The sequence below is a fragment of the Eleutherodactylus coqui genome, chromosome 5 (assembly GCF_035609145.1).
Source record: "Eleutherodactylus coqui strain aEleCoq1 chromosome 5, aEleCoq1.hap1, whole genome shotgun sequence".
Lineage (NCBI taxonomy): Eukaryota > Metazoa > Chordata > Amphibia > Anura > Eleutherodactylidae > Eleutherodactylus > Eleutherodactylus coqui.
The window spans coordinates 187,288,576-187,303,839 of NC_089841.1; positions in this window are offsets into that span (position 1 = coordinate 187,288,576).

The window sequence follows — 15,264 nt, forward strand, 5'->3', positions numbered from 1 at the left end:
GTGCAGAACCAGTGAAGTGGACAAAGCCCAGTGGTAGGCCTTAAGTATTTTGCCTTAATTTTTTAAAATGGTGAGGTGAAAAACCAGAGACACCGCATGCAGCAGATATAATGTGTACTGTTTCCCTGTGGCGGGATGACGACAATGATGTTACGGAACGCACAGCAGAGCCAGGAAACAATTATGCGCAAGCCTGTAGTGAGACCTAGGTGCGTATGACTGAGCTGCTGCAATTCACAGCGCAGAACCAGTGAAGTGGACAAAGCCCAGTGGTAGGCCTTAAGTATTTTGCCTCAATTTTTTTAAATGGTGAGGTGAAAAACCAGAGACACCGCATGCAGCTGATATAATCTGTACTGTTTCCCTGTGGTGGGATGACGACAATGATATTATGGAATGCACAGCAGAGCCAGGAAACAATTATGCGCAAGCCTGCTGTAACGCTTAGCTGGGTATTAATTAGCGACTACTACCCCCAGCAGACACGCAATAAACTGAAGACGGTCACAGGCAGCCTAAATATAGTATGTTTTTGAAAAAGCCCACTGCCTATATAGCCAGTATACCTCTTTCCCTGTACCACTGACCCTGCCTCACCAGTACTGCCCCTATACTCTGTAAAATGACTGCTGACTGAGGACGCTATGGTCTGCACACCCGATATACAAAAAAAAAAATGTGCAACACTGCTAAAAGCAGCCTAAACAGTACTGCACACGGTCAGATGTGGCCCTAAGAAGGACTGCTGGGGTTCTTGAAGACTGAAATTAAACCTAACACTCTCCCTATAGCAGCAGCAGCACTTTCCCTGATCTCTGTCAGCATGCATCTGTGGCGAGCCGCGGGCGGGGCAGATTTAAATACTTGGGTGTCATCTGATCTCCCCAGCCACTCACTGCAGGGGGGTGGGATAAGGCTGGAATGTCACAGGAGGAAGTTGTAATGCCTTCCCTGTGCTTCTATTGGCCAGAAAAGCGCGCAAATTTCTCAGGGAAGGAAATGTAATGGAGTCGAGTACCGCGTGGTGCTCGTCTCGAGTAAGGAGCATCTCGAACACCCTAATACTCGAACGAGCATCAAGCTTGGACGAGTACGCTCGCAGATCTCTATTAGCTAATAATTAGATTGTGAGAAGCCAGGTGAACAATCACCCTAGTAATACTAATATCCACCAGACACTCGAAAAATAGGAGATAGGGATCCCTCCAAAATACCAACCTCCCTAATAGATGGAGGGGAAACAGTATAGTTCAGGAGATCTGAGCTAAAAATAGATCACCTCTACTAGCCCACTGACATTTTTTGCCAGACCACTGACACTCTCAGGGGAAAATACAAGCTTATAAAAACACTGATTTTGATTAAAATATATAGCCTGGTGTGTTTCTACTTGACCACTTTTCTTTAATCCATAATGTAATAATGCCCCTCACAATATAATAGTGCTACATCTGTACCCCCACAAGGTAGTAGTGTTCCATAAGATAATAGTGCCTCTTTTATGCACCTATAAGGTACTAGTGCCCCATAGGTTACTAGTGCCAGCTTTGTGTCCCATAATTTAATAATGCTTCCTTTGTTCCTCTACAAGGAAATAGTTTCCCTTTTGTGCCCCTATAAGTTAATAGTGCCCCTTTTTCCCCCACAATATAGTAGTGCTTCCTTTGTGCTCTCATAAGATATTAGTACCTAATTTGTGTCCAAGAAGTCCCTCCTCAGTGCAGAGTTTAGGCTTTCTTGTTTAATATGATGGATTTCTCTGTACAGCATTGTCTTATGGAACTATGTAAATTATCCCCCCCCTCCCTGCTCTGTCTCCTCCTCCCTCATGTTCTGAGGTGCTTCACAAGATGCATACCGCATAAAGGTAAAAGATCATCTACCCTAGTGAACCGAAGGGAGACAATCACTACTGCATGAGTTGCATATAGCAAAGTCCAGTCATAGATATAAACATAAACACATACTTTCAAAAATAAGTAAGGGCTCACACTCACTTGCGATAGCGTTTTTTGCAAGAAAAAAAAATCGCAGCGAAATTGCATTTTTTGTGCAATTGCGATGTGTTTTAGTTCTTTGAAAACTCGCATCACATGGTAGGAGTATTTAATAGAGATGAGCGAGCATCCCTGAAAATCCAGTAAAAGTAGTGTAAAAACAAAAAAAAAAGATACTCACCTCCCTTCAGCTGCTGGGGCTCAGCCGTGTCTTCTCGCTGTCCTGGCTCTGAAGCACTGATCTATCAGCAGGCGGGGATTGCAGCAGCACCAACCCCACTGAAAGCAATGGGATAGCATGCTGGACTTCTGCCACAACTGTGACAGCTGTGGTAGAAGTCCGCGGTCTTCTCCCTATGTTTTCAATGGGGCTAGCTCTGCTGCCGCTGGCCCCATTGAAAACACTGGCGATATCACAGCATTTTTCTTGTGCTGCGAGGCGAGCGTTTTCACTTGCTCTCGCAGTGCAAGAGAGAATTAAACGCCAGTGGGTGTGAGCCCTAAGATATCTAAAAATGTTATTTTACGTTTTATTTTTATTGGTTTATATTTTACTATTTGTCACTGAAAGTGCCTGAAACTAAAATATAACCTTTATTAATATTAATGATAAAAAACCAATACTGCTAAGGCAGGATGGTTCCGACCTAAACGGACACAAAATGACAGACAACCATACAAAACAACCACAAAATTAATTGCCTATGGGATTAGCGCAATTTGCTTAAGTAATTAGAATGACTCAAATACAGAATTTTAATATATTATTTAAATTGATAATGATAAGAGGGGCTACCAGATAAGGTGGTGACCGTAGCGGGCCGTTATCAGGTATACAAGGGACCAGAAAGTGGTAGCGCCTACTGAGATAACTCCATGTTGTTATGCATTAATAAGAACATGCCTATTGATGGAAAGACACTGTTCCAAAACAACTAGAGAGCGTCACTCATAAAACCCTAAGTGGTGGATAATGACAATTAGATCATCCACACTAGACAAATATTATACTAGTACACTCGCTTATGGGAGCACTGTACTGAGTCCGTAACCTTATTTGTTACTAGACTTATTCACTTCCCCATAGGGTCATCGATCTGACAAGACCCAGTTCTTAAATTAGGTCAAAGTCTGTATCATCGGAAACAGGCTAGAAGGCTGGACTTGTAATGACAATTAAGTCAGGAGAAGTCCAAGCTACTTATAATATATGTCAATTCGCAAAATTGCGAATTTGATGAACATATAAATAGTTAGCTGAAATCCAATGTGGACCAGGGCGAACAAAATCGTCCGTAATCGTCTAATCGTCAACGCGTTTCCGCAGCGCAAGACAGATTATTTGGCGCGCTGCTTCATCAGGACGAAAATAAGACTGAATGATGCCCAAAAATTGTGCGATGCCAATCAACTGCACACAATTTTTGTTGCAATGGGTTCGAATAGCAAACAGCAGTTGCACAAAAATTGCGCGTAAGAACTGGTTTTTTAATGCGCCAATGTAAGAAGGCTGGTAGATTAATTGCACATTATGTAAAAGCAAATAGAATGGTTTTTAGTGTAGTGTAATTAATAACACTGCTTTACACTAAACAGACGACTGTGGAGGCTGATTTACACAAACAGATTGATTTGCGATTATAATGCAATCAATCTTGTTGCCTTACACTAGACAGTCGACTGTAAAGGCAACCCGATTGGTTTGCAAATAGTGCAATTGACCATGCTGTTTTATAATGAACAGACAGCTGACATAGCAATCCTTATGTTAGATAGGTCCATTAATTGAACACTATTGAACAAACATAGGTGCTAGTGATTAAACAGTCTGAACACCTGATACTTGGCGTTTATTGTCCCAGACTGACAAAAGAGCCAGGGAGGTCAATTAGAAATTGTGATGATAAATTTTCTAACCTGGCTAAAGTACAATACGGTCCTAGATGGTGACCGCTATCTAAACTACACTACCAGCCTCTGTGAGGCATTATTTCAAACTGACAGACCTGGTAACTGTCTGTGCCTGGTCGGTTTAAGTAGGGGTAGCTCCTCCTTGTGGGAGGGGAAGGAACAAGGTGCAACCAAATTGGGTAAAGCATAGGGGAGGGACGGTCCGGAGTGACACGTCTACTAGCCAATCGGGCATATAGTCCAATGTCTGTTTATGAATGACAAGTAAAGATTGATACACGAAAAAAAAAAAAAATGATGCCGCTGCTTACGCGTTAAATGTGGCGCCAGATCGCGCAACATAGTGCCGCTGGTATTGGGTATAGGGCGACATGGTCGCTGGGTTACGGGGATGCGGTTTATTTACGCGATGACGTCAGCCGCAACGTCGCACGTGATGACACTAACACGGCCGAAGCCACGCCCCCTATTCTGCAACCTCGCCGCTAGCATCGGGTTATTAAGCGACGGAGTCGCTTGGTAACGGGGAAGCGGCCTATGACGTGATGACGTCAGCCACAATAGCGCACATAATGATGTTAACCGCGTCTGAAGCCGCGCCCCTTTTGGTGACGTGGGACATGTTAACCAAACGGATCTCCCAATCAGAATACACTCAAACAGACATACTAACGATATTATCGCTACGTCGTGGATTCAGAGGCAAAGCCGTACAAGATATTGATTGGTATAATATAAAATGGGATCAAATAAATGGGAAAGGCTGCGTACCTGGTTACCAACTATTAAATGCTGATAATATTAATCACACAGTGAAAACTAGTTGGTAAGATGAGGTGATGCTATATATAGTATTTCTCATATTGATGTAATATTATATTGCAAACCCTGCTGAACAGGATTCTGCGCAATAATTATAGAGCACCAACAACAACTCAACACCAGGACTAATGCTTATATATTATTAAAGATTATATTTGTTGTTGATTCCATACCAAAGAAATCGCCATTTCCAATTCCCATTAATATCCTCAACCACACACATCCTAGAAGAGAACTGCCCACCGTTGGAACGGATAGGGCAGATCTTTGCGGGTAAGTGCAGAAAAAGGAATTATATTACACCTTTACTTGTACTAGGCTACTTCATTTACCATACCCATTTGGATTGATTAATAAAGTGTTCAATATCTTACAATTTAAATTGTCCAATTCGTCATTGTGAGTATTGTTAAGTTATATCATAATTAAACAGTACTGTATACCGAGAACATTGAAACTAGTACGTTTTAAGCCATGATTACCCCTCGGGATGAAGATCTTAAATAAAAGAAACAAAAGATAAATTTTCGTTTAATCCCTTGGGTGCTAAACAATCAAGTTTGTGAATCCAAAAGGCCTCCTTTTGGAGTAGCCGTCGGTTCATATCGCCTTTACGGCCATTGTCACGTATCAATTCGATACCTCTAAACGAAACCGCTTCAGGATGGTCGGGATGAAATTCCCGCATGTGGGTGGAAAGACTTGTATCCTCGTTTCTATCAATGTTTCCAAGGTGGGCCAACGTACGTCTACGTAGTTGTTGGATAGTTTTGCCCACGTAGTCTTTGGGGCAAGGGCAGGTTGCCAAATATACGACATACGATGATCGGCAATTTATAAAGTCACGAATGAAAAACCTTTTTCCAGTTGTTGCACTTTGGAAATATTTGGTTTTTTCCATAACTGGGCAAGCCTTGCAGCCATGGCATCGAAAGGAACCAACCACCGGGCTTGTTGTAAGCCAAGTTGGGGGGGCAGGTGGTCTTGTATAATGGCTCCGCATGAGACGGTCCCTGAGACTCCTCCCTCTTCTATATGTGATGGCGGGATAGGGATGCAAGGAATCCACTAAATCGGGATCTTCCCGTAAGATGTCCCAGTATTTGGAGATTATTTTCCTGACTTTAGAAGCCTCGTCGTCATAGGTGCCAATAAGTCGTATAAATTTGTCACCTTCGATTTTATCTCTCCCCTGTAATAATTCAGTTCTAGTTTTAGTATTTGCCCCCTCACGTGCTTTTTCCAAAACCTCAATGGGATAACCCCTCCTTTGGAATCTCCGTGTGAGATCCTGGGCTTTTTCGTTGAAATCTTCTTCGTTCGAGCAGTTCCGTTTAGCACGAATATACTGGCCCTTCGGAATGCCATCTTTCAGTGATCTCGGATGATGACTGTCATAATGAAGAAAATTATTAGTAGACGTGGATTTTCTGAACAGTGTCGTAGAAATGACCCCTGATTCCGTTTTTGAAATTTGCAGGTCCAAAAACGTTATAGATTGTTTCTGTACTTCTGATGTCAAAAAAAGGCCCAAGGAATTGTTATTGAGTTCACCAACGAAATCCAGAAATTGTACCTCCGTACCTGTCCAAAGAATAAAAATGTCATCGATATATCGAATCCACATATCGATATATCGGGTCCAATTGGTGGTGCTATCCGCAAAGACGTACTTTTCCTCCCACCAGCCCAGGTACAGACACGCATAATGGGGAGCACAGGGACTCCCCATCGCGGTCCCCCTGAGCTGGTGGAAGTACTTTCGGTCGAACACAAAATAGTTGTGTTCCAAAATGAACTGCAACAGTTCTAGAACCATCTTGTTATGGTCAAAGAGATACCTCCCTCTTTGTTGTAGATAGAAACTCGTAGCCTTTAGACCACCCTCATGCGGGATTGAGGTATAGAGCGCATCTACATCAAGGCTTGCCAAAAGGGTGGTATCGGAAACATGCACATCCGCTAAGCGTCTAAGTACATCTGTCGTATCTTGTACGAATGACGGTAATGATTCTACAAATGGTTTGAGGACGGTTTCAATGTACTGGCTAGAAGCTTGCGTGATGCCGTTTATGCCGGATACAATAGGGCGTCCTTTTAGAGGTGTTAAGCCCTTGTGAACCTTAGGAATGCCGTAAAAGGTAGGAATTTGGGGATGATGTGGATACAAGAAGTTGAATTCAGTGTTGCTAATAAGATGTTGGTCTTTAGCACGTGTCAAGATGTCAAGTAAGTCTTTTTGGAAAGAATCGGTTGGATCCTGATCTAATCTTCCATAACTGGTATTATCGCCTAGGAGATTCATACACATCGTTCTGTATGCTAAATCATCCATGACGACGAGGTTTCCACCCTTATCGGATTGTTTTATCACTATGCTCTTATCGTTTTCGATTTCAAGTAAGGCTTTTTTTTCACCCTGAGTTAGATTTTGATAATGAAAACATCTTTTTTCCGATAGGGGTTTTAGCTCTTCAAATACCATTTTTTCGAACATATTGATGTAAGGGGAGTCATTTATGGGCGGCATACTGGTGCTCTTCAGTTTGAGGTCGGTGAATGGACCCTCACCCGGTGACGAATCGGCCTCTCTTGCCAAGTCCTCAAGATCATTAAGAGCTTGTAGATCCCTAACATCAAGCCCCAATTCAGCACTTTTTTTACGGTTTTGTATGGCATAAAACTTCTTCCATTTGAGTTTCCTGAGGAATAATGATATATCTTTTTTCCAAATAAAAGGGTCATAACGATATGTGGGAACAAATGACAGGCCTTTAGTCAAAAGTTGAGTTTCCTCTATAGAAAGAGATCTTGATGATAGGTTGATGATTTGAAAATCATCCTTATTAAGTGCTGCCAAGTTTGAATTTGCAACTCTACTGTAGGTACTAGGAGGCTTTCCAGTAGTCATTGGATTAATCGTTACAGTTGTTATTGATGCGTTGGTTTCCTGCGCTCCCGCATGAAATAATTGGCGATGGGTGGGCCTAAAAAACGATCAGAGGGACTATAATTCCTCCCTCGATTTCTGGCTCTACCACGGCCCTGACCCCTACCTCTCTGTTTGGGATACTGATAGGGTCTTGAGGAATCACTCCCAGAGAGCTCACTCTCAGAGGAACTAAGATCAGATGGTCCTGAAGCTGCGGACTCGTAGACTCTGTTATCTGTAAAGTCTTTCATGTCACGTTGAAACTGATGGTGTTTTCTATCTTTAAGATAGGACGTATATTTTTCAACGGTTGCTTTTAAGATTTTTTCCTTATTATCATATTCATTGTCCGCGGAGAACTTTTTGGTTTCAATAATGGCCGCATCGAGTGTTTTGCTATTGTTTTCATGAATCTGTTTTTCCTCTGTTAATAATAGTCTCATGAATCTAAATGAGCTCTCAGAGGCCTCTTGTTCCCAAATTTTCATAAATGCAGGAGTTCACATTTTAACCGGAGGTAAGGTGTTAATCCTTAATCCTCTAGGAATTATCTTATTGTCAAGATATTTGGTGAGTCCCTGAACCTCCCACCATGATCGAACGAACTCTTTGTAAACCATGGTGAGATTTTTGAATGCATGATTAATAGAAATCATATGACTTGAATTGGACAAACTTTCGTTTGAAAAGACCATATTGGCCTCAGCTACCCAAGGTGTCGTATCGACGCCACATGATAGGAAACTTGCCATTTTGGAATAGTAATCACTGTGACAACCAAGGCTCTTCGAGCAATTTAAACTATTTGTCACTGAAAGTGCCTGAAACTAAAATATAACCTTTATTAATATTAATGATAAAAAACCAATACTGCTAAGGCAGGATGGTTCCGACCTAAACGGACACAAAATGACAGACAACCATACAAAACAACCACAAAATTAATTGCCTATGGGATTAGCGCAATTTGCTTAAGTAATTAGAATGACTCAAATACAGAATTTTAGTTTCAGGCACTTTCAGTGACAAATAGTTTAAATTGCTCGAAGAGCCTTGGTTGTCACAGGGTTTATATTTTACTGATTTATATTGAAATTTTGAATATAGTACATTCTTTGTAAAAAAAAAAAAAAGCACCTTGAAAAAGTTATCATTTCATTGCAAGGCTCAGACAGATATGAAAATGATTACAGTTGTGGCGTGATTAGATGAATGGTTTTGCCACCTGAGGCCCTAAAAGTGTTTCCACCCATGACCTATAAAAAGCTTTCAGAGGTTACTTGTGTTTAGGGAACCTTTTTTTCCACTTGTGTAGAGCTTGTTGACCACTAAACATGCCCCCTATATACAGTCAAAGAGATTGTGCCCAGTTACCAGAGTTTGAGAGGGGGCACATTGTTGGAATGTGAGAAGCTTGATGGTCGTGTCCACAAGTTGCCCACCACCTGGGCCCTTCTGACTAGACTGTTAGGAGGTGTTGGGACCAGTGGATGCTTAAGGGCACGCAAGGAAGGATGATCGGGCTCAGGATGCCTTCGACAGACCGACAGTAAACAGGATCATCTGACAAACATGAACATCTCCAACTGTTTCATTGTCTGCATTCTGAGACAGGTGGCACCATCATTTCAGGCCCCTTGTTGAAAGCATTTCCAGGTACTTGGCTGAACAAAGTGGTAAAAAAACTCTGCAAATTTGGCGCAACCTAAAACGACGATATAGGTACTCAAGGAGGAATTATGATCAACATCTCTTTTCACTGTATAACCAGCATAATATGAATTTCAAGGCTAACAAGCCTGTTCCTCAGTATTTGCAGAGGACATACTATACATAGAATAATGGCCAAATAAATGAACAACACATGAGATATGTGAGTATTTAATATAAAGTATAGAAGCGAGTATGTGGAAAAAGCTGCAAAATCAAATATAAGGGCACAGTCAAACGAGCGGATATACGCGCATTTTTCTTTGTGGAAAAAACCGCAACGCATGTGCGGGAAAAAATCTGCATGACCACGTCCATTGCCACCCATTTGTTCTATCTTTGCAAGGTGTGGATTTTCGCCCGCATATGCGGTGCATTTTTTTTCCCACGTGTTTCTCCACTCGTCTGACTTAGCCCTTAGTGCTCAGTCACACGGGCGTTTTGACGCACAAATTTTTGAACGCATAACTGATGCGTTCAAAAATTTGCGTGACCTAAGCAGGCGTCACGGTGGAAAAAATGCTGCTATCCGCTCAAAAGGGCTCGGTCACACGTGTGTTTCTCTCTATCCCCTGCTGCGGCTGTGACAGCTGTGGCAGAGGATTTCTTCATCTCTGCAGGGAATGCCATTCTCACTGGACACTGACAGCATTGTCACAGTGACCAGTGACAATGGGACTCCCCGCAGAAATGAAGAAACCCTCTGCCACAGCTGTGACAGCTGTGGCAGAGGAGCGCGATGTTCTCCCATTGAATTCAATGGAGCCGGCTTCATTGAAAGCAATGGGCTGCCGGCAAGCGGTGCAGTGATTTTCGGGGAAGGGCTTCAAATATAACGCCTGCTGAATGGGTTGCCTCTGATTGGCTGAGCACTGTGACCAATCAGAGGCAGCACTCAACCATTCATGAATTCATGCCAAAGCAATCAGGGGTTTCACATACACAGCACACCGGTTTGCCGCAGTTTCACCGCAGGCGTTTTATTGCATGTAAAATTTGCATATGTGACCGCTACTATTGAAAATCATTTGTTCTATCTAGTGCAAATTTTTTGACGTGCGGAAAAGCAGACGTTAAAAATGCTTGTGTGACTGAGCCCTTAGAGTGCAATTTGTGGTGAATGTACAATAAAATCATCAAGAATATAAAACATAATCAATGCATGGTAATAAACAAGAGGTAAGTTTTATTGAACTAAAATAGCAATTATACCCTTGGTTGTACGTGGCAGAGAGCTGGCTAACTAAAACCAACATTACAAATATTGATATCTTACTGAACAATTCCTCTATGAAGTTGTTAATAAATATATTAAAAAGAGTAGGGTCTAATTCTGACCCTTGTGGTATTCTGGAGACTGTGCAAAACTTACAACATTTTCTTAAAGTTTGAATTTATTACCATTATTTCAAATGTCCATCTAAATCATGACACTAAACTCTAGTACCTTTTATTGGCAACCTGCGCCACTGCTACATTCCAGCCAGCTTCAGATTTTCATAATGTTATTTAAAATAGCCACTATTGAGTGCAAAAAGTTTATCTCCATAATGCCCCAATGCTAGCTATTGAGAAGTCTGCATTCACAATTGTATAAACCACTGGCGTAACTATAAGGGATGCAAGGGATGTGGTTGCACCCGGGTCCAGGAGTCTAAGGGGGCCCATAGGGCCTTTCTTCTCCATATATGGAGCCCAGTACTATGAATAAATCATTATAGTTGGGGGCCCTGTTACAGGTTTTGCATTGGGGCTCAGGAGCTTCAAGTTACGCATCTGATACAAACTGTCATCATTACAGAATTTGAAGGCACTGAGCATGCCTGACCTGTAAAGCAGCAAAGCATACAGGTCCTAAACATTGGACACCATCTGAGAACAAAGTGGGAGGAGACCACAGGTAAAGCAATATCTCTGCAGCTTTGTTTAAGGACTGCGGATGTGGAACCACTGTGTCAACCTACTGGGTAGGTGAAGATCCGCTCCAGCATGGCTGACAGCCAACCCCAGCGTGGGAGGTAAAATACCAGAAGAACAGCCCCGTATATGAATGGAAACTAGGGAAGGTATCTTGCCCTGAACTGATAACCAGGAGAGGGAGACCCCTGCCTACAAGCAGAGCACTCATCCCAATAAGGATGACCCCACCGTCTTCCTCTAGGCGCTGACTTACCCTGGCAGGCCAGAACACCTATGGGACAAAGACAGAACAACACTGGGGAGTACAGAAACAAAGGAGGAACAAGCGGAGAAGGATAAAAAGAGAAGTGGACAACGGGAATAACAGACCACGAACAAAGAACGCAAGGTAACTGCCGAAGCAGCGGCTGGACGTGAAGGGGAAAAACTTTCATCAACACTGAAGCAAGGTCCGAAAGGCCCAGTGCAGCTATATAGGGCGGTGATTAGAATAGGAGCATCAGCTGAACAGCAGACCAGAAGCTATTAACCCTAGGAGTGCTTCTGAATATAAGCCCAGGGAACAGAGAGAATGGGACGACGCCCATATTTGCCAGACACAGAAGGAGAAGATTGTGTCTGAACAGTGCACCTAACACTTTGTATAACATTATATTTCAAAACTAAATTTTATCGCCTTGTGAAGCATATAAATTTTACTTTGAATCACTGGAATCTCTTTAATAACCCCCCTCTGCTTTTTATATCACTGACCCACTGGAACACATTCTCACCCAGACCAAGCATGCTACACCAACATAGAAGGGGTTTCTTTACTGTAAGATCCGTTGAAACAATGGAACTCTCTGCCTGAGAATGTGGTGATGGCAAATTCAATATAAGAGTTTAAAAGGGGTTATTACATCTCCATCTACACGGATAATATCATAAATTGCTCTGGATAGACAGTGTGGTATCTTCACTGTAAAATCCCAGCACATCTCACCGCATCTGAACATTGTCTTAAATGAATGCTACTAGTGTTGAGGGGTATTGACATCATTCTAAACTCTGTAGGTGGATATATTTGGATTTCTTGCCCAATGTACATTTGATATATTTTTCTTCATATAGATTTCAGCTATGGCTCACTAGGTGGCACTATGACTTCAAGGCTAAATTACATTCTAGGTCGCTCTTCATGTGTTATGGGTGTAGCTTTGCTCTAGAAAGCATAAAGGGAAGGTTAAAGAGGAAATGTAAGGTTAAAAGCATAGTGACTCAGTTCTGCTCACATATGTGTATGGATTTGTGCTTCATCTGTTCTATTTAACCGTTTACTCTAAATCAGTGTATGGAAGATGTTTCGTCTCAGCACCGGTTTCATCTTCTTTCTATGTGAGTAGAAATCTCGATAATAGACTTAACCGTAAAGCAGCAAAAATGATTTCATAGCTGATAACTTACAGTCCTAACACTAAGGGCGAGCACCCACTGGCGTTTGCGTTTCCCGCGGGGAAAAAACGCAGCGTTTTCGCCGCGTGTCCCGCGTTTTTTTCGCGCGTTTTCCGCGGCGTTTTTCGCGGCGTTTTCGCGGCGTTTTCGCGGCTTTGCCATTAATTTCCATGGAGAAAAATAAGGACACATATGCAACTGACAGTTCCTATGTTAAAAACGCAAACGCAATGCAAAAAAAACGCCAGTGGACAGGAACACATGTTATCTCTATGCCTGTGCAGGAAAAACGCAAAACGCAAAACGCAAAACGCAGGTAAAAAAACGCCAGTGGGTGCTCGCCCTAATGATGTATTTATTTTACTGGAATTTTTTGAGCAGCTCTAAATATTGTCTGCCATTGCTTTCCAGGTTCTTCGTGCACCTCCAATATAATTCAGACACCCAAAATGGAGACCGCGACTGGAAAAGACTTAAATCTCACATGTGACCATCCCTCCCTTCCTAAATCTGACTTCATCCACTGGTATAGGTTATCTCCTGGTCAGGGACCTGTGCACCTAATAGGTGACTACAAGGACACTACATTATCAGACAACCGTAAACTGAGATTAATCTTCAGTGATCAGAGAACGTCCAGTGTCCTCAATATACTGGATGTCACCCCTGAAGACAGTGCAGTGTATATGTGTGCTCAGGGTGGCACAAAGCTACAAACACACTTCCTGCCTGTACAAGATTTCTGAAGTTTCTTTGCACTGAGTTTTAGTAACAGTGTATCAGGTATGGCATGCAACCTGCAATGGTGCCTCTGGGATCCAAAAGCCAAATCATTAAAGGGGTTTCCCATGGAAAATATTATTTGTGACCTATCCTCAGGATACTGAATTACAGATAGGCCTACATAACAGAATCTGACTGTGCAAAAATGTCAAAATTGCTTATGGTCTTAGCACTTGTAAAGGCAATAGTCTTTTGGAACTTGTTAGGACAGTTAAAGCATAATGTCCTGAGCCCTCACAATAGACACACAGATTCTCAGTACAGCGCCTCTCCTTCTCTACTGCAGACAATAGACTTGCAGATGACATGAATCTGCACAAGTTAGTTATAGTTTCAGTCTTTTGCTGGGTGTTCAATTCTGATTGACGGAAGAAATAGGCAGGGTTTTTTCTAGATACCCGCAGTTTTTCCTTTCTTCATTCAGTAAGTCTCTGATCTACAGTATTCGGATACATAACGGAATAAAGTTCCCAAATTATCCGGGGTCTCAATTCCAGCAAGCTCATTCTTCACCAGCTCGGATAATCTTTGTCAAAACTGACCCCTCTGGGTGGCTAGGTTCCGTGTGGTATTGACCGTTCAGCGACGCAATTCAGCTGCATATTCAGCAACAGAGTGTTGCCCTTGTCGCAGATTATGCAATTTACCCTCTGCTGTGGCACAGTGATTTGGCTAATCAAAAACTCGGTCCATAGAAGTAACAAAGGTATCAAGGCTTTTCCACATAAGGCGAGTTCCATGCAAGGGTCTCATCTATCAGACTAATAATTACAATGAATAGTACCTTTTTCCTGTCACTGGTAAAAATGAACAGGTTGCATTTGCAAGTAAATGCAGAATTGGCTAAGGAAACTTGGTACTAACAATCCCCACTGAACTTTGCTGGCAGTGGCATACAGAAATCTCAGCCTGAATAGTCTAGCACCAGTGTCTATAATCCAGAAAAGTTTTCTAGGTAGCTGGCACCAAATTCTTGCAGTTCAGCTATTTGATTCCTCAAGGTGGTCACAGTGGCCTCCTTTTGTGGGCAAGATTATTTCTGTAATGATCAGGTGCCGGTTTGGAGCCCCTTATTGCGACCAGTGCAGGTCAGTAGCATAGTTAGGGAAAGCCAGAGGTTAGTACACAGGACTAGCAGTTCTAGTTTAGAGCAGTGTTTCTCAACTCCAGTCCTCAGGGACCCCCAGCAGGTCAGGATAATCCTGTTTTCAGGATATTCTATAGTAGGAACACCTGTGGCAATGTCTCAGGCACTGACGATAATAACAGCACCTGTGCAACACTGAGAAAATCCTGAAAACATGACCTGTTAGGGGTTCGTGAGGACTGGAGTTAAGAAACACTGGTTTAGAGGAGCAGGCAGGTAGTGTGGTCAGGGGAAGCCAGAGGTCAGTACACAGGAATAGCAGTTGTTTAGAGGAGCAGGCCAGGTAGTGTGGTCAGGGGAAGCCAGAGGTCGGTACACAGGAATAGCAGTTGTAGTTTAGAGAAGCAGGCAAGTAGTGGAGCTTGACTAAAGGCTAGAAGCAATATAATATTGCAATAATCAGATATTCAAAGGCAGCATCCACGCAATCCATTTCAGTTTAAAAGGAACTTTATTCCATATTAGTCCCACCAGCAGCAATAAACATATGCGGCAAACCAGAAGAATTGATACAGCGATGCTTCGATCTAAACAGATCTTTGTCAAGCCTGTCTAACACACTCAACTGCACCGCTTAAATACATACACAAGTACACAATTAAAATACA